The following is a 27,608-nucleotide window of genomic DNA, read 5'->3' on the forward strand; positions in this document are numbered from 1 at the left end:
GAATAATTGTTTGGTCTATCACATGCTGCAAAATAGAGACAAGTTGCCACTATAACATCTTTAAAGACCATTTGTCACTCAGAGAAATATAAACATGTAGTAAAGAAAGCAGGTAAATTATTTCGTGCTAAAAAGGACCAATCAACCATTAACGTCGTCCTTAATTACAAAGGTTAGGCCTTGATTGTCTCTCTGTCAGAAAACCTGTGTGGTTCTGTGGTCGTTTACTGCAGGTCACAGCAGAGAGAGGACAATGACCGCCTCTTAGGCACAGGTTAATGAAGCCTTTCAGTGGGCGCTCGATTTGGGTCCCCGCAGGTTAATTACTGAGCAACATACTGACAAGGCAGCCGGGTTGACGTTATGCAAAGCAGGCAGGATAGAAGGCTCGTTGTTGGCCCTCTACATTTCCACAGAAGAAGAGTGTCTAAACCAGAGCTCACAACCTGTGACCGTAGATTTCATCAGCGCGTTTCTGCTTCTTATCGACTGTGTTTCACTGACGGCTGCTATCTTTTCCTGTCGCCTCGTCTCTTTCTCTCAATCTGATAAACAAAATGCCGATTTGGCCCGGGAGACGCTAACTGCAGCCTTTGTTTGTGTCCTTATCGTTACAGGAGGCCACCGAGCTGACATTTATCCATTTTTCATGAACAGAGCCTTGCATGTGTACCAGTCAAAAACCCTTTCCCAGTGGTGTACTGATGAAGAGAAACCGTTACAGCATTAAACATAGGTATTTAGCAGCATTAGATGCCACATAAACGTGAACACAACTGGCTTTAATGTCTTTTTCTGACTCTCTGAAACTTCCTCAAAGACATGAGCATCGTTGAAGACAAAATTAGAAGTCCACCTCACAGTGAAGAAGCTGCTTAATGGCCACAGTGGAATACAAAGAGCGGGTCATATGATGGCTTTAAGTGATATTTTACTATAAATATATCTCCCCTCTCCCCCCGCAGACTTGAAAGGTGGCTTTAAACAGTCCGCAGCTCGCTCACAGCGACGACAGCGACCCACTCTTACAATAAGAAAGTATTGAAACCTCTTTAGATACTTCTTGTGCGACATAATCATCTCTCTTTAGTCGGCATATTCTGCACAATCACATTCTCCTTTCTTCATCACTCCTTCAAAGGCTCGGCTGTTATACAGTTCCTTTAAGCAATATGAAGCTTAAGGTTCGTCTTATTTTGAAAATAACAGGCAGGAAATAGTCCAGAAAAGAGCACAAATTTGTGAGAGAACACGGAGTTTGCTCAGATTAATAAAAAAAGTGATTCAAATGAGATATAATTAGCAGAGGCAGAAGTGTGTGCTGCATGCGCAATTACATAACCCACTGCGATCTAACATGTCAAATTTATTCAATGTACAATGTAAGCTTGAGCAGCAACCTGGTAAACAAGACTGTGATACCACAACAACAAGGCAGCGTGGCCGCATTCCCAGTGTTCATACGTCGAGCCGTAAAGCGCTCCTCGCTCCGACCAATCCCCTGGAGATAAACTCCTGGTTGGTGCAAGCCAGAGATTGGTGCGTCCAGGCCCTAATGGAGCTGACTGATCACATTTCACAACAGGGCCAACGCAGCCAGCCGAGCAGAACAGGGCAGAGCTGGTGGCCCAGGGCCCAGAGGCCCACTATAAAGACCAAAGCATGCCGTGCTGTTGGCAGCCTGGTGAGCAGGGAGGAACCTTCACTGCACATAAACCTCTTTTAGACAGAGAAGCTGGCGTCAAGTTATGGCTTTTGGATTTCAAACGCAAGTCTTAAGAAATGATGCTTAAAAACTTTGCTTAAACGCAACCTGAACCACAAATGAGGGGCACATAAAGGGGAAGTTGCTGATAACCCTTTTTACTATAGTAACAGAAGTAAAGTAGAATGGTTACTGGAAGAATTTGGCATGATCTAATGGTACCATTTTAAGAACAGGGACTAAAGGTCAGATGATTAATGTGGAATTTGTAAGTTGTTGTGAAGAACTACATGCCGTTACAGCCTGGCGAGTGAGTGTGGGCGGGGCAAAGGTCACTGCTGAAGGAAAGGGGCGAGCTTGATTTATATGACAGGACGAAACGAGAGCGTCACTACGAAACGGAGTGCGGCAAAATAATAGTTTTAACTTGATTATTTTTTTTAATAAAACAGCAAAAAGTTCCATGATGTTGACTTTTTTAAATCTGGAACTGGTCTACTTGAATGTGTGGGACTAAATCGTAATCCAAAACATGCAACCTGCATGTGACTTGTATCAGAATTGCTCCGCGTTGCCTTGGTAATATGCACATTTCCAGGAGGGATTCTAAAGAAGAAGAAGACGACTTCCTGTTTCTGCTTGACCATGGCGGACAACGACGCGGCAGCAGTGGAGCGACAGCAAAATAGCAGATTTGACTGCTATGTGGGGAGATGCCTCGATCCAATGAAAACTAGAAGGCTCATGCCGCAAGTGTGTTCGAAAATACTTCAAGAGAAATTTGCTGCGCTTGTCCGTTTTGCACGTCTCTGATTGAGATGTCACTCACAAAAGTTAACGCACATTCAAAGTTTACAGGCATCTTTTTTAAATCACTTCTGTTCACATTGATATCTTACCTGGGTCACATTCTACAATAGAGATGAACAGTGACCCCAGAAAATCAGATGTGAGCCCCAAATCAGAGCATGAAGGTCTGGAGTATGAAAGCAGTAACCAATGGTTTTCTTAATGGGACGGCACTACTTTGTCAGACGGCCATAAAAAGAGAGAGCGCAACTAAATAGCCAACAGATGCTTGGATGGCCTCCTACAAGTGCATGTACAGTACAAAAACTATAAAAAAAACTGTAATTTCTTCCTCTTTGCAATTCTAACCACTTTAACAAACATGGCTCCCAGGCTCCTGGAGGGGAGGCACGCTTTTCCACCAGTTACAAACTTTTATTTGACACCAAATAAGGTCTTTGCTTTTCACTTAAAGCAGTTTTTTCCCTGTAAAAATGTTCTGACAAAATCCATTTACAAGCTTTAAAAGCTCCTTTCACCAGGTAGCACACAGCACACCTCTTACTTTCTCAAAGTACACAACAATTTCAGCGAGTTACCTTGGAGAGAGTTCACACTATGGAAAGAAGACAATTTTCCATCGGAGATAAGCAGATAAATGTCCTCAGCTGGAAGCACAGAGTCTGGCTGCTTTGTTTACCCAAGAAAGCGGACCCACATGCTGAAATTCAAATGAACCACAGCTAATGCAGACGCATCTTAAAAACAGACACTGTGGGCTGACAAATAATAGCCGTCAATCATAGCCGCTAAAGAGGTCCACAGCTTATAATGGAATCAAAGATGTTATTGTCGCACACAGAGCATCAAGATAAACAGCTATAATGTAATTCATATATATTTATACACCACCATGTGTACGATACACGGAGAGGAAAATATCAACCATTGACTCTCATCTTTAATTAAGGCGCATTTTGTAAACACGAGCCAGTTAAAACATTGCAATTAACTAATGCTCTCCAGAAGTGCCACATAAACATTCATGAATTCATACGACATTATATATACTGCATGTGATGTACAGAAGCTTCTATATCAAACAAGATACACTGCTGTGTTGCTGTGAACTTGAAGGAAGGTGCGTATAAAGTCTGAGGCAGAAGTCCGACCTCAGCATCCACAATCTGTTTCAGTCCATAAAGAATAAAAAGAACAATATATTACTCAGGCACCAAGAAGGGAGGACATAAGATAACAGTGCTCTTTAGTCATTTAAATGAAGAAAGGAGGTAAAACCAAAGAGAACTGTAAAGACGCTAGCTAAAACCGTACGATGCAGGCTAGAGCAACACATTAGGACCATCACTACTCAACTATACTTGGGAGGAAGTATAAAGAAAAGTCAAGGAAGCTGTCTGATTGGCTATCGAACAAGGGGCTAAGTGATTGATCTTAAGCTATCTTAACTTTTACCAGTGGTTCCCAATGCCACTGCGATGCGAAGCAAAACTTGAGAGAGGCACTTTTAGCCACGCTAGCAGTAGCTGTACGTTGAGTTTAGGGCTGCTTCACAATTGCTAGCATGCTAACAGGTTTAAGTAAGATGATGACCCTGGTGAATATATCAACTTTTTAACATTAGCATGTCAATTTTGGCTAGGCTGTTGTTAGCAAGTAGCTATATAGCAATGCTAGCGGCTCTGTGAGGCACATTCTTTGAAGTCTTATGCGAGCCTGCCTCCTCATATGGGGACATTAGCCTACATTCTGATTAACCTACACCTTATACTTTATTTTGCTTATGTTAGACCTGTTGTCAAAATATAAAGCAGGCATCGTGTCATATAGTGGTAGCAAAAACACGTGACACTTATTTTGTTCACTTCAAGACCAAGATGGCAGCCATCATTGTGACTCACTCTACAGCCTATTCCGAGACAAAAGAAGACAGTACAAAACCGTATCAATTTTCAAAGTCAGAGACTACGGCATAGCTCCTCTCATAAGCACAACAGATACGAACGTCTTCAGTAAGTCGGCTGCGAGCTGCAGTCATTACAAAGTGCTACAATGTTTAACTGAAAGCATGCGTGTCATTGGGCCAAAGATCTGTTGGTCTCCTTTGGCGCTACTTTCTCGAGTTTGGTTTGGCGTGTCAGGGCCAAGAGCAAGAAGACCTCTCTAAACTTAATCTGCAGATTTCTTTTGGTCTGAATGTGACCTCAGTAGTATGTGATTCTGCAGTGTATGTAAAAACACCGCCTGAGGCAGCCACTAACAAGGAGGCCCCTGCGAACTCAAGAGAAGTGTTTAAACTCAGTCAAATATTCAGGTTTTAGCATTTCTCAGCCTCGAGCACAAAACTGACATGAGTGGCACATCGACTCTTCCTCCTGCACAGTGTTTTTAAGAGTTTCTTGTAATGGGTAAAAACAGTAATATAGCAGATGACAGCAAAGTGGCAGAACTGTCAGATACTAAAAGGATAGAAAAAATGTTTTTACCAACAAAAGCAAATATGCTTCACATCTGCCAGTTCAACCAAAACTGTTAACTGGAAATTCTTTGGTTGGGGAGTGTTGGTCGTACAATACAGGCATTTGAAAAGATGTTAAAATGAGCCATCGAAACTTGCTTTTTTTTTTTTAAGAATTTTCCGTCCCTTTTGCCTTTATTGACAGCTGAAGAGAGACAGGAAATATTGGGAGGAGAGAGTGGGAGGTGACATGAAAGGGCCTAGGGCGGGAGTCAAATCTGCATCAAGGACTGTAGCCTCTGTACGTGGGGCGCCTGCCCTACCAAGTGAGCTAAACCAGCGCCCCAGCCATCAGAACATTGGATTTTGCCCGGGGTATAACGGCCATGTTTTTACATCATTTTGATGCGATCAGAAGAAGCCCAAGCTAGCCATCAGCTACCCTCAGATTAATTGGTATCAATACATTGGTAAAAAACCCTCTTTTTCTGGATTATGGAGGGGCACCTTGCAAACAGGTATTTTGTAAAAAACTGCAGAACAGTAGATAGAAATAGAATTGTAATCTTGAACATCTCGTTCTCTTTGGCGCCACCTATGGCGATAAACGGCAATTGTGGGAGAACACTTCCCAGATATCCAGACAGTGTTGCATGTGTGACGTCCACGGTTGGCTCCGGTTGTAACTCTTGATTTTTCTGGCTGACTGTCGCTTTCCTTTTCAGACTGTTTGCTTCATCTGAGCGTCGAATTTGTTTCTTTTTCTTTGGATTTTCACTTATTTTTGAAGTTGTTTGTTTCTTTGTTTGTTCAGCCATAGTAGATTACTGTTTACTCGCAACACTTGCAGAGACCGAAAAAGCAGCCGCTTAGCTCCGCCTACCCTCTCTGGCAGACCAACCACTGCTGGCTGATGGAAAACGCGTCACTAACTGGGCGGCGCTTGTGATTTATTCTGCGGATGTCACACCAGACAGCCAGTCTGTAATACTGCAGATGTAAAGGCTTTCATCAGTGGGCCATCGGCTCAATCACCATTGTGTTACCTCATTTGGAGATAGAAAGTGACTTAACAGACATTTATTTAAATAAAAATTGTATTTATTTTATTAATGTTTATTTATCACACTTCATATTGAATAATGTAATCATATATTGCAGATTTTTCTCTGGTGCAGACCTAATTTCTAGATGTCTGCACAACAAGTCGAGCCACATCCAGTCGAATAGAAAAAGAATGCAAAAGGGGAATTATTGCTTTACAGCCGGTGCAATTTGGCTCCACATATTCAGAGCTCAAGCCAACTGTTATCCTTCATGTTGCCTTTTTGCCGTCTTAATTGCGCACTTTATGTTCCCATCAAAAATTACGTAACACATTAATTCAGATCTGTATGGCCTTTGGTGTTTGATAGCAGGAGACCCTTTGAATCTGCAACATCCACTTGTAGCGGAACCAGTGGGAGGCGGTCTTTCTACAACAGGAAGCAATGACCCGTGATGGTGGAAGTGCCGCTCTCCGCAGGAAGTCGCACGTTTCTTCCCCCTCCTTTAGCCTTACCTCCCAGTGATTACAGCAACATCTGCAAACGCAGGCGGCCCTCCTCGCTTTCCTTTTCATATTTTACACAAGCAAACTCCAGGAATCATTACCCAACATGAGCTCATCATTAGCACATTCATAATTCAGTGTAATGGATTATGTAATTGCTCCATTAATCAGGGGAGCCACCCCGGCATACTCTCCTATGCATTAGTTTAATTATGGGGAAATGCCTCTGTTTAAATAGATGCTCTGTTTGCAGAAGCAGAGTTTAGAAAGTCTGTGTTTGGCAGCGCTGTGGGAACTTGTGCAGGCTGAGGTTTTAGAAGCAGCTTGGCGATGTATAGCCTCGAGTCTTTGCGGTGCGCTCGCAGACAGCTCTTCAATAAAATGTGTCATGGCAGCGGGGCAAAATGAAGAAGTAGGCAAAAGGGCAAATGCCTTTAAGGAAACTAGTTGTGAAGCCGGAGCGTCACTTTAGTCACATAATTTATTGACATTCGGAGGCAGCGTCGGTGTGATGAATATTCCGGTTATAAATGAAGCCGGAAGATTAAGACACGTAGACGTGGAGGTACTTGTCATCTGATTCCAGCTGCTGGCATGACTTGTGAGGACTTAATCCAGCGGTGTCATCAGCTATTTGTCAAGGAAAAAGAGATACGGGGCCTTACACCTCCTCCTCCTTACTATTGTTGGAAGCTCAGCATGGGAATCTGGCTGCAGTCCTTTCGTTTGAGTGACATTTGACGATCATTACCAGGGGAAAGTTGCGTATTTAAGTCCTCTCCTACTTATTAAAAAAGGTCAGTGACAGACAAAGCCCTTAGTGTACTGTTATGTACATGGAGTGCTGACAAGACATGAGCGCTTTTGTCGAAAAAACCTGTTGTTACATAAAAGAAATCACTTTACATATGCAGGAATAAGTGCAGCACACTTATCGGTTATTTTCCTCGTCTGCTTCCCTCCCCCAGATTTCTTTCTTACTTGTGCCTTGTTCCTGCTCTTGGACGGAAAGTGGGAGAAAATTAATATGTATTTTATGCCGCAGCTGCATATAGACTCGAGCATTAAACCTCCAATCCAAACAGGGCCCGAGTGATTGGTCCTTCAGTCACTACCTACACAAAACAAACAACTAAATGGTTTGTGGTTACTGTCAAGATGTTGGCAAAGCTTCACAAGGCTTAAAGCCCGCTGCCAATAACGCAGCCCGAGCCAAACAGGAAGCCGGAGAGAGACACACGCGGAATAAAACATGGCAGGAAAATGTTTTTCCATTGTGAGAAATGCCTTTAAAAAAAGAAGAGCTTACGTATTCACCTCGTAGAAGTGACATTTAAATAAGCACAAGCCGTTTTTTCCTCCTCAATCCCCCCGATCCGTCCCCCTTCTCCCGATCCTTCTGTGTCGCTGTAATTCCAAGCTGTCACAAACAAATCCTCCTCGCAGACCTTTTCCGAATGTCAGGTCCCGTCAAGCGGGATGACGGCCTCCAAAATATTCAACCCTTGAAAACTTCTGTCAGGAGTTCAGGCGCGTACGCACATTTTGGGGCTTTCACCATCAGTCTTGATCTGACACTTTACTCCAGATGTCAAATTATCGCTCAATATTCACGCATGTGTTTATTTTTCTACCAAATCAGAGTCCGTAACATTTTCTTTCGACAGGTAAAGGCGGTTTTCAGTCATAATCTGGTTCCTGTAACGATATTAAAGGGGGGGTATTATGCTAATTTCAAGCTTCATATTTCACTCTGTGATACCTGGAGTAGCTTAGCATCATTTACAGTTAAAAAAAAACTCCTCATGTTTCTCACTGGTGCTCTGTGCAGGCCCTCATACAGCCTCTGCCTGAAACCACTCAGTCAGCTCTGTCCCTTTAAGAAACCCCGCCCCTACAAGCTCGCTTTCTTCTGATTGGCCATCTCTCAGAAACTTTGTGACGTCACAAAGTGCAGTGTGTAAAAAAAACTGTGAAACCTGGCGTCTATCAAATACTGCCTGAACATGCCGTGTCCATTTTGCCACTTTTACTGTTTTTGGTTCTAAAACCTGAGTTCGCTCTCGAGAACAATTTGCTCAATTGCGTTTAAACACAAACTACGAACTGAAGAAAATTAATCCCAGCACTGTACCTTTTGATTTTGTACAAATTAGCTTAATAATGGTTAGAATAATTATAATCAACAGACTCAATGAGGATGAATGGAAGTCTTACAAACAACTGGTGAGTGTTTCATTATTAGGGCTGATGACAAAATATCGATACGGCAATATATATCGTCGTCCTGACTCAGGTAAAAAAAATGTATTAGGTTGTGTCTTTTATGACAGTTTTGATTAGGGATGGGACAAATTATCGATGCGGCAAAATACCGTCGTCCTGCGATAAAATTGATTAGCTGGTGGCAAATATCGATATTTTCATTGACAAATATATCGGGCTCTAAACAGATTTCCCTGCGATTATAACACACCGCGTCACTACTTCACGACTCATCGGGAAGGTACTTATGACATGAATGAGGGTACGTTACATGATTGTTTTGCAATATATCAATCATTGTATCGCGATATTTTCGTGGGCCACGTATTGCGTATCATGAGTTGCCCTGTGATTCCCACCCCTATTCATCACAACAGAATTGTAACTTTAATACAATACCAGTGTAAAAAATGATTCCTCTTTTAATACCATGGCAAAAAAAATCCTAGGCACACACAACAGCGGAATTTTTTCATTTTTTTCAATAACAAAACTGCACACATTGCTGGTACTTAGTAATTAAACACTTAGCATATTTGTTATAATAGTGTTAATATTCATTACAATTTGGAATAAAAAGTTTTAATAAATTTGGTATTTTTGACAATAAAATTTTCAGACAGTGTTTTAATTATGTGGTATACGTTTTGACACTACAGCTGGTAAAGTCATGTAAAAAAAAAAAAACACATTAAAAAACTCTGATATTTTTTCCACCATGAGGCTCCGTTCTTGCCTTGAAGACTTAAGTGATATACGAGATGTAGCTACTCTTTGCTGGAATGAATGGAAATGCTGGACATTGTCATAAAGCCTGTAGTCTATTCACAGTCAAAAATCTCATGCATATTTCTCCCCTCAGACACAAGCTGCACAGAAATCTTGGCATAAGTCAGACGCAACAATTCGGCGACTATGCATTTAAATTCTACATAATTTTAATAACCTCTGGCACAAAGAAAGTTAACAAGAAACTGTTAGCAGAGCGCGCAATCTCAAGAGTCACTTTAGTGCCCTGAGTGTGAGGGAATGAGATGAGGGAGAGAGCAAGAGGAGCTAATCAACTCTTCCTCCTCAGTGGCATTTCATGCACTCCCTGACACTGGTTCAGTGTGCACAAAGGCCACCGAGCATCAATAAGTCAACACGGCGCTACAGCAGGAGCGGATCCAGGCTCCTCGGCCATGTAGAGGGAGACACGACTCTACAGCGAGTGCTAAATTGATTTAATTTTGCAGATGAACTGCTTGAGGGATGCGGAGTGTCTTCAGTGGACGTGGTGAGCATGCAGAAAAAAAAGTTTAATGTAAAAGAGAAAATCTATCTGACCCCCACAACAAGACCTGGTATGGATTGAGCTGCTAAATTTGCATTTCTTAAGACGCAGCTCCTGAAAAAGCTGTCCTCTCGCTGCACCTTGTATAAGATGCTGAGCCAATAGAGGGTGGTGGGCGGGGAGAGGGAGGCAGAGAGGTTAGAGGAGAAAGAGAGAGAGAGAGAGAGTGAAAAGCAGCCTCTTCTTTTCTGGCGTTATATTTTGAAGAAGTTTGCCATGTTTTAGTGTGTGCCATCACAGCTGCACATTGGTCGCCATGTCCAGAAGGGTTCAACTGGTTTGGGGCTATTTTCTCTTTTTTTAGTTTTGTTCCCCTTCCTTTCCTCTCCTCCTCCTCCTCGTTTCCTTGCATCAGGCACAGGATCTGAGGCTTTAATATGGCTGCCAGTGAGGCAACAGCCATTTAATAACAATGCAATAGTTCCTCACAGCAGTAGTCCGGTGTCGCTCATACACCCCGCCGTGTGCAGATGGTGCATTGTCTGTGCTTTTCCGAAAACATTCTCCTTTTTTTCTGAAATGTTTCTCCCTTTTCCCAGCACACACGCTGCCCTTTTTTGTCACCAATATTTAACCCTCTTCTTCGTGGAAAAACAACACGAGCAGCCTTACTTCTGCTATCGCCGCTCTTGGCTTATTTCGTAAGAGGTCAGCTGAAGCGCCCACCCCTCGGGAGATGATCGGTGTGTGTGTTTATGTGTGTGTATGGATGATGGTAAGCCTTTTGCATGAGCCTCCCGCAGTGGGGGACATCTGGAGGAGGCGTTACCATGTGTACACAGAAAAAAAGAAGAGGCCTGAAATATCATCCTCCGAGGACATAACTGGCTTTCATTAACATACAAAAGGGAGGAAATATGGCCGAGGAGATTTATTCAAATCAACGCGGCTAATGTTGCACATAAGCCAGTCACCTTGCCAAGTTACCCTAAAACTCATCGTCTCTATCAGCGGCCCTTTTCTCAAACTCGCCGCTGAGAGCAATTAGGGCACATTTTGATGGAAATGACCGGTAATTCAGTGGAAGGAGCAACACTTTCGCAAGGTGGATGTTCATTACGCGCCAGCAGGGAAGAGCCTCCTCTTAATAGAGTGCCAGCCATAAACATCCCTCATCATCGCCGGGGTTCGCCATTTGATCTCACCTCTGGGGGTTCTGCGGCGGGCATCTTCATTCATTTCTTCTCTTTCACTGTCTGTTTACTCAGTAATGGACTCTGCCCGGAGAGTTGTTAAGAGGGGGGTGCGAAGTGAGAGTGGCCCGACACTCTGCTGTGGCTGTGATTAACGAGTGAATTAGAAAAACAACTCCAGGTCACCTTCTTTAACGTGGTGATGGATGATCCGACGCTAGGATCTGATGGCCTTTTGTTTTAGGTGAGCAACAACCTGGATCGCGACGTGACGGTGCAACTCCATCAAATCTGCGATCAATAAACACCGCGCTGTAATTAAAAGCCAAAACACAACCACACCGGGGCGTTTATGGTTTCGATAATAAGCATCTTAGCGATCAGTGTGCGTGCAACTGTGTCCACCACTGTCTGCAAAGCCTTAGTTAGCTCTGCCCTAGTTCAGCTGTGTGTGTGTGTGTATGTGTGTGCCATCGCTCCTGTCACAGGCAGTTTACAAGACCGGGAACGAGGGTTGCCATCTGTCCCACCTCGATGGGGTGCACAGAGGGACGTTTTGCACAGTTTTGGCATGCCTGGCTTCCTCTAATGCTGCACAAATGTTTAGAGACGTTACATAAGCAGTAAGACCTTCACCAGGGCGGAGGGGGGGGAATGGAGATGGATAGAGAAGTGCGGAAGAGGAGGAGGAGAAAAAAAAAATCAAGAGAGGACGAGAGAGAAGACCTTGTCCTTTTTTACTCTCCCGGCTAGCCGCACTTTCAGGCAGACAATAGCACTACAGGGCTGCGTTGGTGTTGCTAAAGGGTGCAGGTAGAGGATAAAACACAAACCGATAACTCCAGCATGAAGGCCTTTAAAGTGCAAAGACCCCACGTGGAGTGTTTTCACACCTCTGAGGCAGAAATGTGCAAGCCTGGAAAGTTTTCACAGCTGCAATCATTTCTCTTTCTCATTTATTGTAGATAAATTACTATTTAGTCTGCAAGGTATCTGCTAAGTGAGCCGGCTTTGGATGAAGGAGTGTGCGGACACAAAAGTAGCCAAGAACAATGTTTTTGGCAGACCACGCCACATAAACTCTCCTGATCTTTACTAATGCTTTATTGCAACAAAGACACATTTTCTTATCATTCCCAATTTATAATCGTCTTGGAGCCAACACGAATGAGAAAGCCTGCATTTTTTGCCATAACACAGCGCCTTGTTGGTGTGGGTACGCCTCAACATTTGGCCATTAAAGGAGCAATTTGCCCCTGGAAAAAGCCGCTGTCAGTTAAAGCTGGTGTTCTCCTTAATCGATGGAAGCAATCATATTTGAAATTGGCGCCATAGCTGTGGAGAAAGTTGTACAAACAGCTCGTCGTTTCGCCCATTCTACATTCCTACAACACCCAGCATGCATTGCGCACCTCCCTCTGAAAGGAGCGGCCCAGCGAGAGACGAATATACCGGTGGATCGTTTAAAAAATCTTCAGGTCTGCAGTCTACATTTCGAAGCTGACCATTTTTGAACGAGACATGACATCGGAGGCGGGCGTCCTAGATTGAGGAAGTGTAGTTTAGCGAGCTCCCTGGCCAGACTGCATTAAACGCATCATCTGGTGGAGGTTTTCCAGGACCCATTTGAGAAGCAGATAGCGTCCTCCAAAGGCACAGAGCCAAAGTGCATTTTTTTTCCTACCATAATGGCATTAGCTCCCCACAATAGCATGATAGGACTGAGGTTGAAAACTGGCGAACTGGCCCTTTAAGATACCTAACTTCAGCCCTGCATCACACTGCAGCTGCACTGGGAGAGGAGGCAATCTGAAAACAAAAAGTGAGTTCACTCACTGTAAGGAAACTTGACACGGAGCTCGATGAAACATAGCTTTTCTTGGAACCAGGGAGAACTGGAACTTGAAGCACCGAGCAATCCAAAGGAAAGACGTTGTTTTTGTGCTGTTTGCATGTAAAAGATGCCCAGCAGAGTGCACAGTCAATGTCCTGGGAGTGGTTTTAAAATACTAAGACGTGTTGCAATGGACGCCTGGAACAGCGTTTGTGTGCAATTCTCTCCTTGCTTGTTTCACAGGGAAACAAGATGAGATTTCACTGGGACACTAAAACAGCCACCGGGACACAGTCAGTGCATGCGTACAGTAAATTACATGACTGACACAAAAGCAATTTGAAGAGCATAAGTGGAGAACCAATCTCCAAGCATGTATGTTTGGGTACAATTCCTTGAAGACATACTGCTCAACCATAAGCAGGCTTCTGTATTTTCGCTAACATGGATTATACAGCCCACACAGGCAAGAAAAGTTGAGGGAAAACAGGGAGCTTTAAAGGTATAAGGCGTATAAAAGGGTACATTTCAACTAGGGATAGACCGATTATCGGCGCCGATATTCGGCATTTTGACGCATATCGGCATCTGCCTTTTTTTTTTTCTTTTCTTTTTTTTTATCCGACGGCCGATAAGAGATCAATTTAAAACTGGGTTATTTTGGCTCTGATGCATATGCTTAAAGGCATTTAAACAAGTGTTGGAGTTTGTATTATTCAAAATTTTGACACCAGTATTTTCACTTTTACTGCAAATGAATATCGGCTTCAAATATCGGTTATCGGCCTCCTTGACTACTAATAATCGGTATCGGTATCGGCCCTGAAAAAACCATATCAGTCTATCTCTAATTTCAACAGTATGAAAATAACCAACTTCTTGTAAATACACCTATTGACTGTTTGGGTACATTTCTCCAAGAGGGAACTACCAGTCACATGGTGTCACTTCTGGTGTAAGTAAATTAGTCAGGTTGTCTTAAATCTAATCCCATCCACTTACTACTGCAATTTTTTCTCCAATAGTTGAGCCAATTGTGAATCACCAATGTGAGACTAACATCTCTGAAGGGAGTTGAATTTAGCACCAGATTAATCATATTTGCTGACAGTTTTTGCTGCCCACAAGTACAAGCCTACTGTGCTGCAGGGCGCCGTCCTGCTGATGGCGTCTAAGATACAAACAAAGTGTTATTAAGCTTGAAAGAACATGTTGGGCTCAATACCAGATGGTTGTTTATTTAAGCATAAAAAACTTTATTTCTTGGTGGGACGGACCAGTTTTTTTTAGAAGCAAACCCATCACCATCGGAGAGCGACAACTCCTGATTGTAGTGTATTCTGACAGGCATGTATCAGCAATTTTTGCAGGGTAGGACAGCAGCAAGGTTGGTTCTGTTGCTGTAAATTGGTGGGTGGGATCTGAAAGGTGGAGGTTGCATGAACCTCCCTCACTGTCAGGTAAAAAGACTTGTCTCTAAGGGCACATGGCTGTCTTCAACTTCCTCAAGACAGCAGCAGTAATTTGTGATATCAAAAGGAAAAGGGGGAAAAAAAGAGAGCTTGAATGGGATTGGCTACGATTAAAGATACAAGACATTATAGTATGATTGTTTGGCTGTCCTTTAGGCCCTGTAAGCTTTCCTGAGCCAGCGCCAACATTTAGCAGGTGAATTAAAAAAGCAAGTGTTTAACCTTGTAAACATCTCCATGTGGTGTTCATCATGTGCTACAAGGCATATCAGAGACAACATAAGCAGTCATCTCCATGGCTGGGCCTGTCTGCTTTTAAACTGCAGTGCACCAAGGACAGGCTGAACAACACGTTTTCAGATTGGCAGGTTTGAGACATCACAAACCTAAGGAGCCAATCCCGTTAACGGACGAGGTGACGCTATGCATGTTATTATTTGTAACCTATGGCAACCACTTCGGCGATGCTCGAGCCAGCTGTAGCCGTCATCGTAAGTTTTGCAGACTCGCTACTGGCTACTACATTTGAAGCTAGCTAAGTTTCATCAAGTTGCCACTAAACGATGGCTGACACGTGTTCTGTTTTTGCGACGGAGGGGGCGGTTGGAAATGTGCATAGTGGGCGGGGACTATGCAGATCGGGAATTTTAATGAGGGAGAAGGAGGAGATGCCTTGGGAGGATTTTTACAAGGTAATTAAACGTATTTTGCAGCAACACATATCTTATTATTTCAATCAGAGCATTTTATATGTCTTAAAACATGACGGTAGCTGCTGATTGAAAAAAATTATCTTTATCAAAAATAATTTAACATTATTATAAAGTCAACTAATTCTAGCTAATTGAGGACAGATCTGTAAAACAAGTTTTCATATCATTGCGTGTCTGAAAACGTGCTGATACCAATATTTAGCTATGGGCCAAAATCGGCCAATCATTTAATATCGGTCCTAAAATATCGGCTTTTAGATATATCGGTCAGGCTCTATTATTATCTATTTTAAAATGTGTTTTCTTGAGTTGCTATATTACACCATATTTGTTAACAGTGTCTGTATTAATCAATAAACCCACTCATCTATAGACCCTACATAGATATAGATCCTGTGTTTTAAATGTCTCACAACATGACTGGAGCTGGTCTTTAGACACATTTTAACTATCAAATTAGCCTCTCCACTTTTCAGTAGTATTCCTCAGCCTCGTAGGCTGCATGTCAGACTGAGAAAATGTGTAGCGGGCTGCTGGAATTTACTGTAAGCTGCATGACTTAACTGTATCAATGTCCTCGTGCCATCAGACGTTATGAAACATTCTGAGAATTCTCTTCTCAAATAATACAAATCCACGGACATGATCATTTTTCTGTACGCAATAAAAGCTTAGAATCATCCTTACATCTGTTGCTTTTTAACATGTTATACAACACACCAAACCTTTGTGGCATTATGGATAACCTGTACAGTAAAGTCTAATAAGATTTGAAGAATCTAGACTCTAGATCTGAGCTGCACTTGTGGCTATCAATTTGCTTTTTCTATTTCAATCCCTCATGTTGGTGCGTGTCAGCTGTGAGTCTGAAAGTGAGAAAGCGACACAGTGGGGAGGGAACGCCATCAGTGATACCACCCCCCTATGAAAAACCTACAGCCCACCCACTCGCTACCTATTCTGACCTATATCGCGGATTTTATCACTTCCTCATATTGCACACATACTGCTGCTTCCTTCTGCTGGTCTAAATGTGTCTATGGTAATGACGCTTCATGAAATGCATGCATATCTCTGAAGACATCTGTATTACATAGAATTTGCAAGAAAACGAGACATGCCAGCAGATTCATTAACTGTGCTGATATGCAGATACGAGAGGATAAGCTGCAGATAAAGTGTCGAGCACAGAAAGGCCGTCTGAGCAGCGAGGGGATCTTGCCGCTGTTGTCATGGTGGTCCTTCTCCCTCCTTCATAGCCTGCCCTGCAATTAATGATGCATAGTGATTTTTCCTGGAACCACCCCCCCATCCTGTGTTTGCGCCTTGCATGTATTCATGTAAGTGGCTGTGTTTGTGCATGCTCGCGTGTGTGAGCAAAAGCTAATTTTCTCAACTGTGCAGCAGAAGGAGATCCACTGAATTTCAGTAATGAGAAAAGGTCCAGGAAAGATGGGGAATTTGTAAGCATGCATCACCTCCCATAATTCCACTTAGCAGGCCTGTAAACACTTATAAATGCAGGGGGGTAGTTACGGCAGCCCCCCTGCCCTCCGCTCTCATCAGGCGAACACATCTCCAAAAAGGAACCAAGGGCAGGAGAGGAGGAGATATTACAAATCACATTACGGGACATGAAATTAATCCACCCTCCCCAAACATTTGGCCTTCACACAGTTTAACCTTGAAGCTGATTTTTAACTCCCTTCATAAACCCCCCTCCTCCTCCTCCTCCTCCTTTCTTCATCAACTCCAAAAGAAACCAGTCTGACGTTACAACAATGGCACTGCCGAGGTAATTATTCAACAGGATCCTTCACCGTGCCGATGATACGTTGTAATTTCATTTCACTTACGTCTGTTTCATAATGTAATACACAATAGAGCAGGGGCACTCTACGTCCCAAAAGACCACTTCCTCCTTAAGATAATAAAAGCCTTTTGTGCTTGCCTTTGAGAAATCCTTGGTGGATTATGCGAGTGTGGAGTCGGGGAGCACATCAATTAATATGCATTAAATGAAAGAGTATTAAGCCGTAAGAAAATAATTAATAAGTCTAATTGCTGTGCTGCTGCCGTGCCCGACGACATCGTACCTTACCGCTAACAGGACCAGCTTTGACATCGCCAACATGGGGCGAAGGTACAAGAGTTACTTGACCTTTTAACGCGGCTGAAAGACAATGTACTTCCACTTTATTACACGGCCGCCTCGCGCAGCCCCTGAATGTAGAGTGGTGCGGGATGAAAGCGCTGTAAGATCCAGTTCAATAAGTGCAGAAACATTCCTATCTGCGAGCCAATGCTTGAAACCCACACGAGGCTCCAGAATACATCTGTTTGTGTTAGAGAATACTGTAGATCTCTTATGCGAGCGCTATCGCTGCATCTTGTCCCTTTGTACGGTACAGAGAAAAGCGCAAGCACAGGCTCCCACTTTCCCCCCCGATACCATGAAAAAGACATTCACGGCTCCAATTATCCTTTACCCCCGTGTAGCTCCAGAAAACACAATCGCTGCCACTGTGGATGAAATGTTAGCGGAAGGGGGGGGGAGTAAGTGATGACAGGGGAAAAATCTGATCTACACATGCTTTCAAGGTGCTTAAAAATGAAGACGCGGAAAGCCTCAGGAGGGAGAGCAGAAACGGGAGTGACAAGCAAAATGTTTGAGATATCTTTTCAATATATTTTTAAGGTTAGAGGAAGTTTTGAAGCCACGAGAGAGCAGCTCGGGTTGAGTGATGGCGCCCGCGAGGTTTTCCGGTTTTCCGACCGCAGCGCTCCGTTTTTTCAAAACTTGACGCAGAGCTGCGAGAATTACCGTCTTGATCAGTTCACAGTCCTACCGTCTTTTCAAAAAAACGACACCATCTTTCAGCTAAATCAATCTCGCCTTTGGTTGGAGATAACGAGCGCGTTCGCCGGGGTTCTTCAAATGAACACCGCTGCTCCCGGGCTCCTCAGTCACATCACGCAGACACTTTTAAGAAAAAAAAAAAAAAAGAAGTCTTAAATCTTCAGAGACCAATTAAAAACATATTCAAACTGACCTTAAAGGCAGCACAGTATGGCGTTCATTCACAGCGCTGCCCCGTCCCTATAGCTTCAATCACTTAACCATATTATTGTTTCTAACTGTGACAAACAAACAATCTCAACAGAGAGGAAAGAATCCATCCAAACTCTGCAGGATCAAAGACTGCATCGAGAGGTGCTGAAAACTCACAGATACACTAATTTTCACACAGCATGCACTCGTGCTCATTCAAAGGCATACTGTAGCGTAATATGCATGCATTAGATGATCCTTATTAAAGAGCATGGATGGTGGATATTAGATCATTATTGCCTCTGCCGCTGCTGAAAGGAAGCCCAGCTACAAAAGGACAACAAATAGAATTAATGCCTTTAATTTAAAGGGATGCACGATATCGGATTTTTTGACGATATCCGATATGCCGATATTTTCCCACCCTTTTTGCCGATTTCGATGCCGATATAGTAGACTCACGTTTTTCAGAATACGAATAAGAATCAGCTTTGTTGTCATTATACAGTGTCTAATGAAATTACCTTGGCAACTCCCCAATAAAAATACAAAGTATAGACTTAAATATAGAATATGTAAAAAATATAAATAAAACAGAACTCTAAAATTAGAATGCAGAGAATATTAACATTTTTCCACCTCATTGCAGAGAACACCAAGTCTCCCCTGTAGTGGAATCGATATCATGCCTACTCTTACTGTAGTGGCCAAAAACTAGACATCTTGCACCCTTCTTCACGCTTGACTGAAGAGGCGTTGGTCACGTGTCTGATCGCTCACGTTTCTGAGTGCACCTGAAAGCAGCATTCACCCGAGACGTGCCCGGACTTGTTTACTGCACCTACTACGGAGACATCAGTGATCGGTGACGGACTCTTTTTGTCGTGTGTGCATCCATGAATAGGTGAGTTAGTTTTGTACTGATGTTTATGTTACACTCTGTTAGTGTCGGCTTTGGCTGTGAGTGTATTTTCGGCATGTTTGATGTTGTTAAGTCAGTAAAATGACGAGAATGTGAGCTAACTGTGAGCTAGTTAAGAGTTGTGAAAGTTATTTTCATTGGCTCGTGTTTCTGTGACTTTTTAGTCTTTATTTGTATATTGTTGATAACTTTGCGCAGGCAGTGCGCACACACTCGTGCTGAGTTAATGTCGTAGCATTACGTCAAGCTTTTTTAGGGACTCATCGAGCATTTAGGCAGAATTAAAGCGCTGTTTTATGTCTGCAAATGTCATTTTCAAGCCATTATCTGCAGATACAGATAACATAGAATTATTGCCTTTAAGTTATAAAGTCAGATGCATGTTCTGCATGCTTAGAAAGACCAATATAGGGACACAACTAATAACTACTTTCTGTATCTGTTAATAGATTCTTTGGTCTTTAAAAATGTCAAAAATTTGCGCAAAACTTCACATCATCAAATTGGATGTTTTGTCCAACAAACACTCCAAAACATTAAAAAAAACAATTTACAAAGATATACAAGAGAGACGAGCAGCACTTCCTCACATTTAAGAGGTTGGAACAAACAATCGTTTGGCTCTTTAGCTTCATCAGTTATCAAAACTGCAGATTCATTTTCTGCCAGTTGCCTAATTTGAGCTCTAAAACCTCAAGAAGACAAACAAGAATTGGAAAAGAAAAGTTCAGGCAGCACTTTTTCCCCACTTAGAATTTCATCCATGACATATTTGGCTCCCCAGCCCAGTGGGTATGCAGCAGTGACTCTGAAACATGCTCCGTCTCGCTTCCACAGCACTTCCAGGGGAAGCAGCTCCCATAAATCCCTCCTAATGGTTTGCCGGCGAGGGAACTTTTTAACACAGAACTTAGCAGCCACTGTTATTCACCCGTACGGCGAAGACTCTCGGGATGATGGATGGTAATAAATATTGCACGGGGCTAACAGAGGTCCCCTCAGAGACGTTCAATTGCCTTGAGTGATAGGGTGCTGCTCAGCAACGCGGGAGAGGATGGCAGAGGGCAGGCTCTTCACGCGGCGGACTAACTGAGTCTCTTCAATTTCCTCTGTGGAGACACGACAATCGCCTTTCTGAACGATAACACTGTCGCACAATGGGGGGAGGTAAGAGGGGGGAAAAGGCGGGAAAACATACAAAATAAAGTTTGTTGTCTTTGAATGAAGATTTGACAGCACCGAGGGGAAAAGAAATCCACTGTGTGGACTGGTAATGATTGAGAATGTACCTGGCATGTGTGGAGGGAAAAAAGCAAAGCACTCAGTGTTATGACCGCTTGTGACAGGAGCAGTTTTAATGGCGCTTTTCTGACAAGGCAGCTCTGTCGTGCCGAGCTGCCCACCATCTTAACGGCTTCCTTGACAATGGCCGACAACAGAGCAGATGTCCAGGCTGCACACATCTGTAGTGGCCTTATACTCCTGCAGGCGCACGCCCCCCTTTTTCTCGTACAAAACGTGCACATGGGCACCAATAAGTCGGACAAAGAGCTGCTTTAACAAGGTTATCCTCGGTTCACTTTGCAGACAAGAAAACGTACTCTGTTGTGGTTACATTTACAAACTAATAAAGTAAATCCAAACTCTTATATGTAAAAGATTCATACACTTGTAAATGTAAAAGCTGCACAAAAAGGATTAAAAACGTTGCTGTTGACAAGGAGAAATGACTGACGCCGCTTCTAATGATGAGTGATAAGAAATTAAGAGAACTTCACTTCTTCATTAATCCAACACATGTCCTGTTGTCATATTATTTTAGAGTAATCAGTGAATTAATTAGCCCAATAATGTGTAAGAATAACTGTGTGTGTAATTAACAAGTTAACACGAGGCAATTAGCAGCTCATTCATACACACATACACTGCCGGCACCAAGAAACACTCTACTGTCAATTTTTTAGGTTTAAACACTCATTGAAAAAAGAAATCAGCTTGGTAGCTGTTCGCCTGAGGGAAATGCAATAAAGTGCCCAAGAGTAGAAACCACAAAAAGCAGTCCATTATTCCCCTCCAGTGGTTTTTAAAGTCACATCCCAGAGCCTTAAGGGGGTCAGAACGGTGGGGAAGATCCCCAGGAACAGGAGGACTGGCTCGGTTACACTTGTATTTCACTACCTGCAGAACCTCCTCCCTTTTTATTTTTGCTAACAAGTTTCTATCACCACATGCAACAGATCTGCAACTCTCCACACTAAAACCACAAAATCCTTTCAGGTGAGATTCCTCGGGGGGAAACATGTCACCAAGTGTAAGCGTTTGATCCACTGCTTTAATCATTTGTGGGCCCATGTGATGCAGAAAAAAGTTTTCATCTGCTTCAGTGGCTCCCCCGTACAATACAGAATCACATTCATAATCCTACGATTATAAAGCACTTAATGGTTCAGTTCCTGAGTATATTTCTGACCTGCTCGCGGGCTACATCCGGCATCCTCAGGTCATCAGGTGGAGGTCTCTTAGCTGTACGCAGAGTCAGATCTGGGTGCCTGTAGTTACTGTGGTTCTTCTCTCTGGAACAAGCTGCCTGTTGACCTGAGGTCCATCACAACTTCTAAAGCTAAACTCGAAACATATTTATTGTCCCAAGCGTGTTTTTATTTATTTTGTATTCCTGTGTTTTAACCCCCAATGTAAAGCACACTGAGCTTACTTGTAATGAAATGTGCTTGATAAATAAAATTGCTATCGCTTCTTTAAAGCCCCACAAAAGGGAGTTTTAAAATGTTAAAAAAACAAATAAAAGGTCAAAGGTCAGCGATATTGTGATGCAGCTTGGGGAGCAGATGTGCTCTACAGTAATGACTTGTGTTTAAATAAAAAAAAAAGAGATGCACGAGCTCAGCAGCAGCAATCAATCTGAATCTGAAGATTACACACGATGACGTCTCGCACTATTTTGCCCACAAAAACTCACTGAGTCGAGTCAAGTGTGGGGGTATTACAGGATTTATGAGCAAATAGCCTCACTAGAAAGCGCAACACACACACACACACACACACACACACACACACACAACTCCACAACACACTCTCATAATGCACTTCCTATTTTCTTTTAACCGACACACACTCCGTACGGGGTCTCGTTGTGTGCAAAAACAAGATTAGTCTTCGCGTCTTTTTTAGCCGAATACCCTTGCAAATTAAAGGTGAGGGATACTGAACGGCATTTTGAGGAAAAAACGCGGGATGTTCGTGTCTAAATTTGACAGTTACACCATGTTTGGGTCAGAAATAACGTCCCTGCTGTGTGTACAACCCACCCGACCATTCCCCATCTTCATGGCGCAGTAAAAGGTGGACACACATGGTCAGAGAGCTGTGTATGCGGACCTGAAGCCCCCCCTGCCCCTGTCATACAAACCGAACTCTCATTTTCAAACACAAAACTGAATTTCAGCGTCGTCGTGAATGAGTCTTACCTGGAGGAATGATGTCTGAATTCAAGTTGAGAAAGCCGACTTTCTTTAGGCACACGTCGGCGGCAGCGGCGGCGTCAGCATCATACGCTCCGGGGAGAAATGTTTCATGTGAAGATTTGGAGTAATTCAGATTCCACCTTATTAATCCGTCCGCGCGCGCGCTGCAAAAGCGGCTTCTTTCATCTGATGGGAAGGAAAGAAACGACCGAGTAAAGAGGGAAGACTACCTAACAGGGAGCAGTGTGCTGTACCCGTCCTTGTTTATGAAACGACCGAGCGTAAACGCCGAGTAGGTGTCTAACTGTTTCACTGCTTTATTTTTTTCTTCCCTCTCTCTCTCTCCCTCCCTCTCTCTCTCTCTCTCTTTGGCTGTAGTCACACTGTGTCTAACTCTCCTGTTCTATCAAGGCGGGGTCTTGGGTCGTTTAAACCAATGACATAAACCAAGAAGAAGAAGAAGCCCCCTCCTCCTCCTCCTCCTCTCATACACACACCTTCTGCTCACATGGTAAGCAAAAAAAAAAAATGATGTGGTCAAATGAGAGATGTTGTTTTTATCCCCAGGATTGACCTATTTTTTTCAGCATTTTGAAATTCTGACCTTAGAAAAACATAGCACACAAATAAGAAAAATCTCACTTACCCCTATTCACCGAGCAGTTATAGTTTCATGTGCCAAGGCTGTAATGGCAATCCATCTTTCTGCCAGCGACACAATAAAACAGAGGTTAATGGATTTTCATTTGTAATGCTCGCAGCATCGAGGGCCTTGAAACAGAAACAGTGTCTTTACAGAACTATGCCCTTGTTACTGTGGATGATCCACATAAATACATATATACATATATCTTTCTTTGGTTCTAGTTTTTGATCAAAGACTCGGCCCCAATGAAAACTGTTGGCAAAGATTAATCATACTTTTTTCTTTCCAAGTAACTTTAAAGCTGCCATTAACAATTTCTTCATGAACAACCGTGTCAATGAATATGTAACATGAAAGGTGTCGCTTCTATATGAAGAAACCCACAGAGAATTATGGCCAGCAAGCATTTTATGACTGCTTATACATTTGTGGAGTAAACAGAGTTACTTTAACGGATGATGTCACACAGGCGACACTGTTTTGATCTCTTGAAAGTGAGTTTGAGTGAGGTACAAAACCGAACCGGACAAAGGTAGCAGCTAATTTCCACTTAATGCAGTTTTAAACAGCATAAACACATTATTAAAGGGGACATATTTTAGCTATGCAATCAATTTTAAATTACTCCGACGTGTTTTTGAATCACATTGGTAAAGTTTGTTTTGTTTTGAAAATTGTAAACATATTTTAATTTAATTATTTCTCTGAGCCTCTCCTTCCTCCTGAAACGAACAAGCCGTTTTGCCATTCAGAGGTCAAAGACCTCAGCCACGATTGGCAAACTCCAAAGTTGTAGAAAACATGGCTTCTCCGGGATCGGTTATTCGGCCTTATATGTACGAGCCAGAATCTCCAGGAGGTATCGGAATGGTGAGTTGAAATCTTGACAACGACTCGACTACAAGCTAGCGCACGAAGGCCGCCTGAGGTGAATGACGGTGAATGACGATTGGTCGATTTCAGCGAGAGCAAGGTTCTACATAGAAACATGCAGCTGTTCTGAACGGCCCATTTCTGAGGCGACCTTTTTAAAAATGTCCTTCTGGAAAAACGCTATTATGCAGTTTTCACTTTTTCACTGTGAACAATAAACACCCAAACATGTGACAGCCATGCAGAATATGAGAATATCCATATAGAGGATATGGCCCCTTTAAGTTCTTCTGGGTGGCTTCATAAAGCTCTGAAACCTTACTCAAAAACTGCTGTAGTGCAAAGTGAGATGATGTGTTTTTGTGTGTAAGCTTATAAAGTCTCCACATGGTATTATGTATATGTCAGTCTGGGGCATGTCCGCACTTAATCTATAATTTATTGTTCTCCTTTAATGGAATAATCAGATGTTATAGGGCCTTGAGAAACGTTGTGATATTTGGTTTTCACCCTTCTGAATTGCACGTAATGGATATCTTTCAATTGATTACAGTGTTAGCGTTGGTCTGTCGTCGTAAGAAGGTGGGTAGCTTCATTTGACATGTTTGAAAAGTTCATGTACAGGGAGACATTCTTCCCAGAACAGGCATTAAAATCTCGACAACCTGATATTGATTATGTCAGGAGTCCCGTTGATTCCTCTACAGGGGTTATTCTGAAAGTAGAGCTGTGACTTCTGTGAGGGCAGACCGTTTAATTTGGTATAACTGAATATAGTTTGAGTGTCTTACATGCCGGAGTCACCCGTGCACGATTGATTTCACAAGACTATATAAGAACGAGCGTGACCTCCAGAGCTTTTGTGAATGTACGGGGTCACGGATGACATCACATGATTGATTTTGTACTGTCCTTACTTGGAACTTGTTGCACAAAGAAAAGGCATTGACTCGCTTCATTACATGAAACCATGAAGTCCTCTCCTCTTATATACATTTGGAAGAGTGGCCTTGCAACCGCTGCGGCTTTCTCTATTTTATTTTCAGTCTCATTTCAGCGCTCAGCGTGGTCACTCCATGAGGTCAAATAAACAGCAGCAGATCGTGTGAAGTGCAATTCAGGGTGCTTAGAGAGTTCAATTATCTGTATCCCATTTTCCACTTTTCATTTCTGTATTCTGACTGGCCTCCATATGCTCCGGTATTGATTCGTCCGTGAATGTTTGTCCACCTCTCGTCAGAGCGCTGCTTACATGTGGGGGTGTGCGGCGTTTAGCACAAAGAGAAAGCCCCTCAGTGGGATAATAATGCAGAAAATAGATGCGGCGAGATTGTGTTTTTGAACCTCACAGTCATGATTTTATTGATGTTTGGGACTGATTGTGTATTGTTGGCTAAAAAAAAATGAGATTGTGATCACGTGTTTAAAACCTGATAGCGTAAATGAGAGGGCAACAACGTTTAAATGGCCCTTAACGCATTCTCTTAGTACACTTTGCAAAGACAACGCTATGTAGCGAAACAAACAGCAGCTAATGTAATCTATGTGAAGAAAAAAGGAGACATCTCTCACACTCCCGCTGCTCATTTACTCTCTGAGAATATTCTGTGTTTTCTTAAATCAAAGCTAGCAATAATACTTTATCAATTTGTCATCATTTTTAAACATAGAATTAACCTACACATGTTTTATTGAATATAGTACACCAGTTTTTACATGCAGTCCACATCCCATCATCTGCTGCATCTGCATAAAACATCTCAATGGAAATGCAGAGGACTCTCAAGTATCGAAGGGATTTGTCCCATCCTATTAGGAGAGGAGGCGCGGGGTTCGGCGAAGCGCCGTATTAGACCCTCTCATGTTGAACTCTGACCCCGATCTCAATACTCTCAAATTCACAGGCAGGAGTTCACAGCGAGTCTCCGAGGAGAGCCGAGCATCACACTATCCACACTGTGGCCTCTGGAGACGCACATCTATCAATCTCCAGATGAATTATTGAAGGCGCACAAGAAACCCCCACCGTGTTTCTTACATCGGCTGGAATTAGTGGCCGTTGCGGAGAGCGAGGAACGTGTTGCATTCGAATTGGACAGGCAAATTTTGATGTTTTGCTCATGTTGAGTGTAGCTTCGTCGTTTTTCTATTTGTCAATTCCCCCTCTTAGGATTCCCTCTGCACTCTCTTATCAAAGTGATTTCCCTCCATATTCTCTGCTCAGGGACTATTTGATGCGCCTGCTCATTGCTACACTGGTGAGTTACGGCGATTCAATTTCTCTGGTCTAATAAGTAAAAACTGAGACAAAGATACAAACAGCATTAAAGGGCAGAGCAACATGTAGCACTTTTCTTTTTATACATATTCTTTTATTTTTTATTTTAAAAACACTTTTTTCCTATATTTGATGATCGTATGTGTTTGCATGTGTAGATTTTCATCTGGGCGCATTCATGTGTGTGTGTGTGTGTAATATAAATTACTTACTATAATTTCATTTAACTGTATTTAAAGTGCTAATCTCAAAGGTCTCAGTTTCGTTCTCTTTGGCGACACCTATGGCGATAAACGGTAATTGCAGGAGCACACTTCCCAGATATCCAGACAGTGTTGCATGTGTGACGTCCACGGTTGGCTCCGGTTGTAACTCTTGATTTTCCTCGCTGACGGTCGCTTTCCTTTTTAGACTGTTTGCCTTCATCTGAGCGTCAAATTTGTTTCTTTTTCTTTGGATTTTCACTTATTTTTGAAGTTGTATCTGTAGTCATCGATCTTTTCTTTGTTTGTTCAGCCATAGTAGATTACTGTTTACTCACAACACTAGCAGAGAGCGGAAAAGCAGCCGCTTAGCTCCGCCTACCCTCTCTGGCAGACCAACCACTGCTGGCTGATGGAAAACGCGTCACTAACTGGGCGCCACTTGGGATTTTTTTCCACGAAAGTCCCCTAAGACACCCAGTCTGTAATACTGCAAATGCAAAGGCTTTCATCAGTGGGCCAGGCTCTATCACCATTCTGGCGATAGATAGTGACTTAACAGACATTTATTTAAATGTAAATCTTCGAGATTATCACTTTAATTTATGCCGTTAATATTATTTTCTCCTCCCTCTTATTCTAATGTGCTGGTGAGTGACTCTATGTTTTAAATGCACTGTACTGCTGTCTCTGATGTCTGAAAGAAACAATAACATAATCATAATGGGGGAAAAAAAGAGAGAAAAAATGAGGGCTGGGTCATTACAGCACAATGAGTGCAAAGGAAAAACTCAGGTTCAGTACATAATGTATACAGAAGCATTGTGACATATGGAAAATGATATTTAAAAACCTTCATGATTGTTGCAGTATT

General features: G+C 42.7%; 1 protein-coding gene across 1 annotated transcript in view; it reads right to left on the reverse strand.

The window, feature by feature from the left end:
* Positions 1 to 23,073, reverse strand: part of LOC138593283 (C-terminal-binding protein 2) — a 121,825-nt gene extending 98,752 nt beyond the window's left edge. The window contains exon 1 of the mRNA XM_069664221.1: positions 22,738 to 23,073. The gene's annotated coding sequence lies outside the window, so the exon portion shown is untranslated. The remainder of the gene's footprint in view (positions 1 to 22,737) is intronic.
* Positions 23,074 to 27,608: the final 4,535 nt, after the last annotated feature.

This window comes from Semicossyphus pulcher, unplaced genomic scaffold (genome assembly GCF_022749685.1).
Source record: "Semicossyphus pulcher isolate SPU_LCO1_2020_fin unplaced genomic scaffold, fSemPul1.0.p SCAF_16, whole genome shotgun sequence".
In the NCBI taxonomy this organism is placed as follows: Eukaryota; Metazoa; Chordata; class Actinopteri; order Labriformes; family Labridae; genus Semicossyphus; species Semicossyphus pulcher.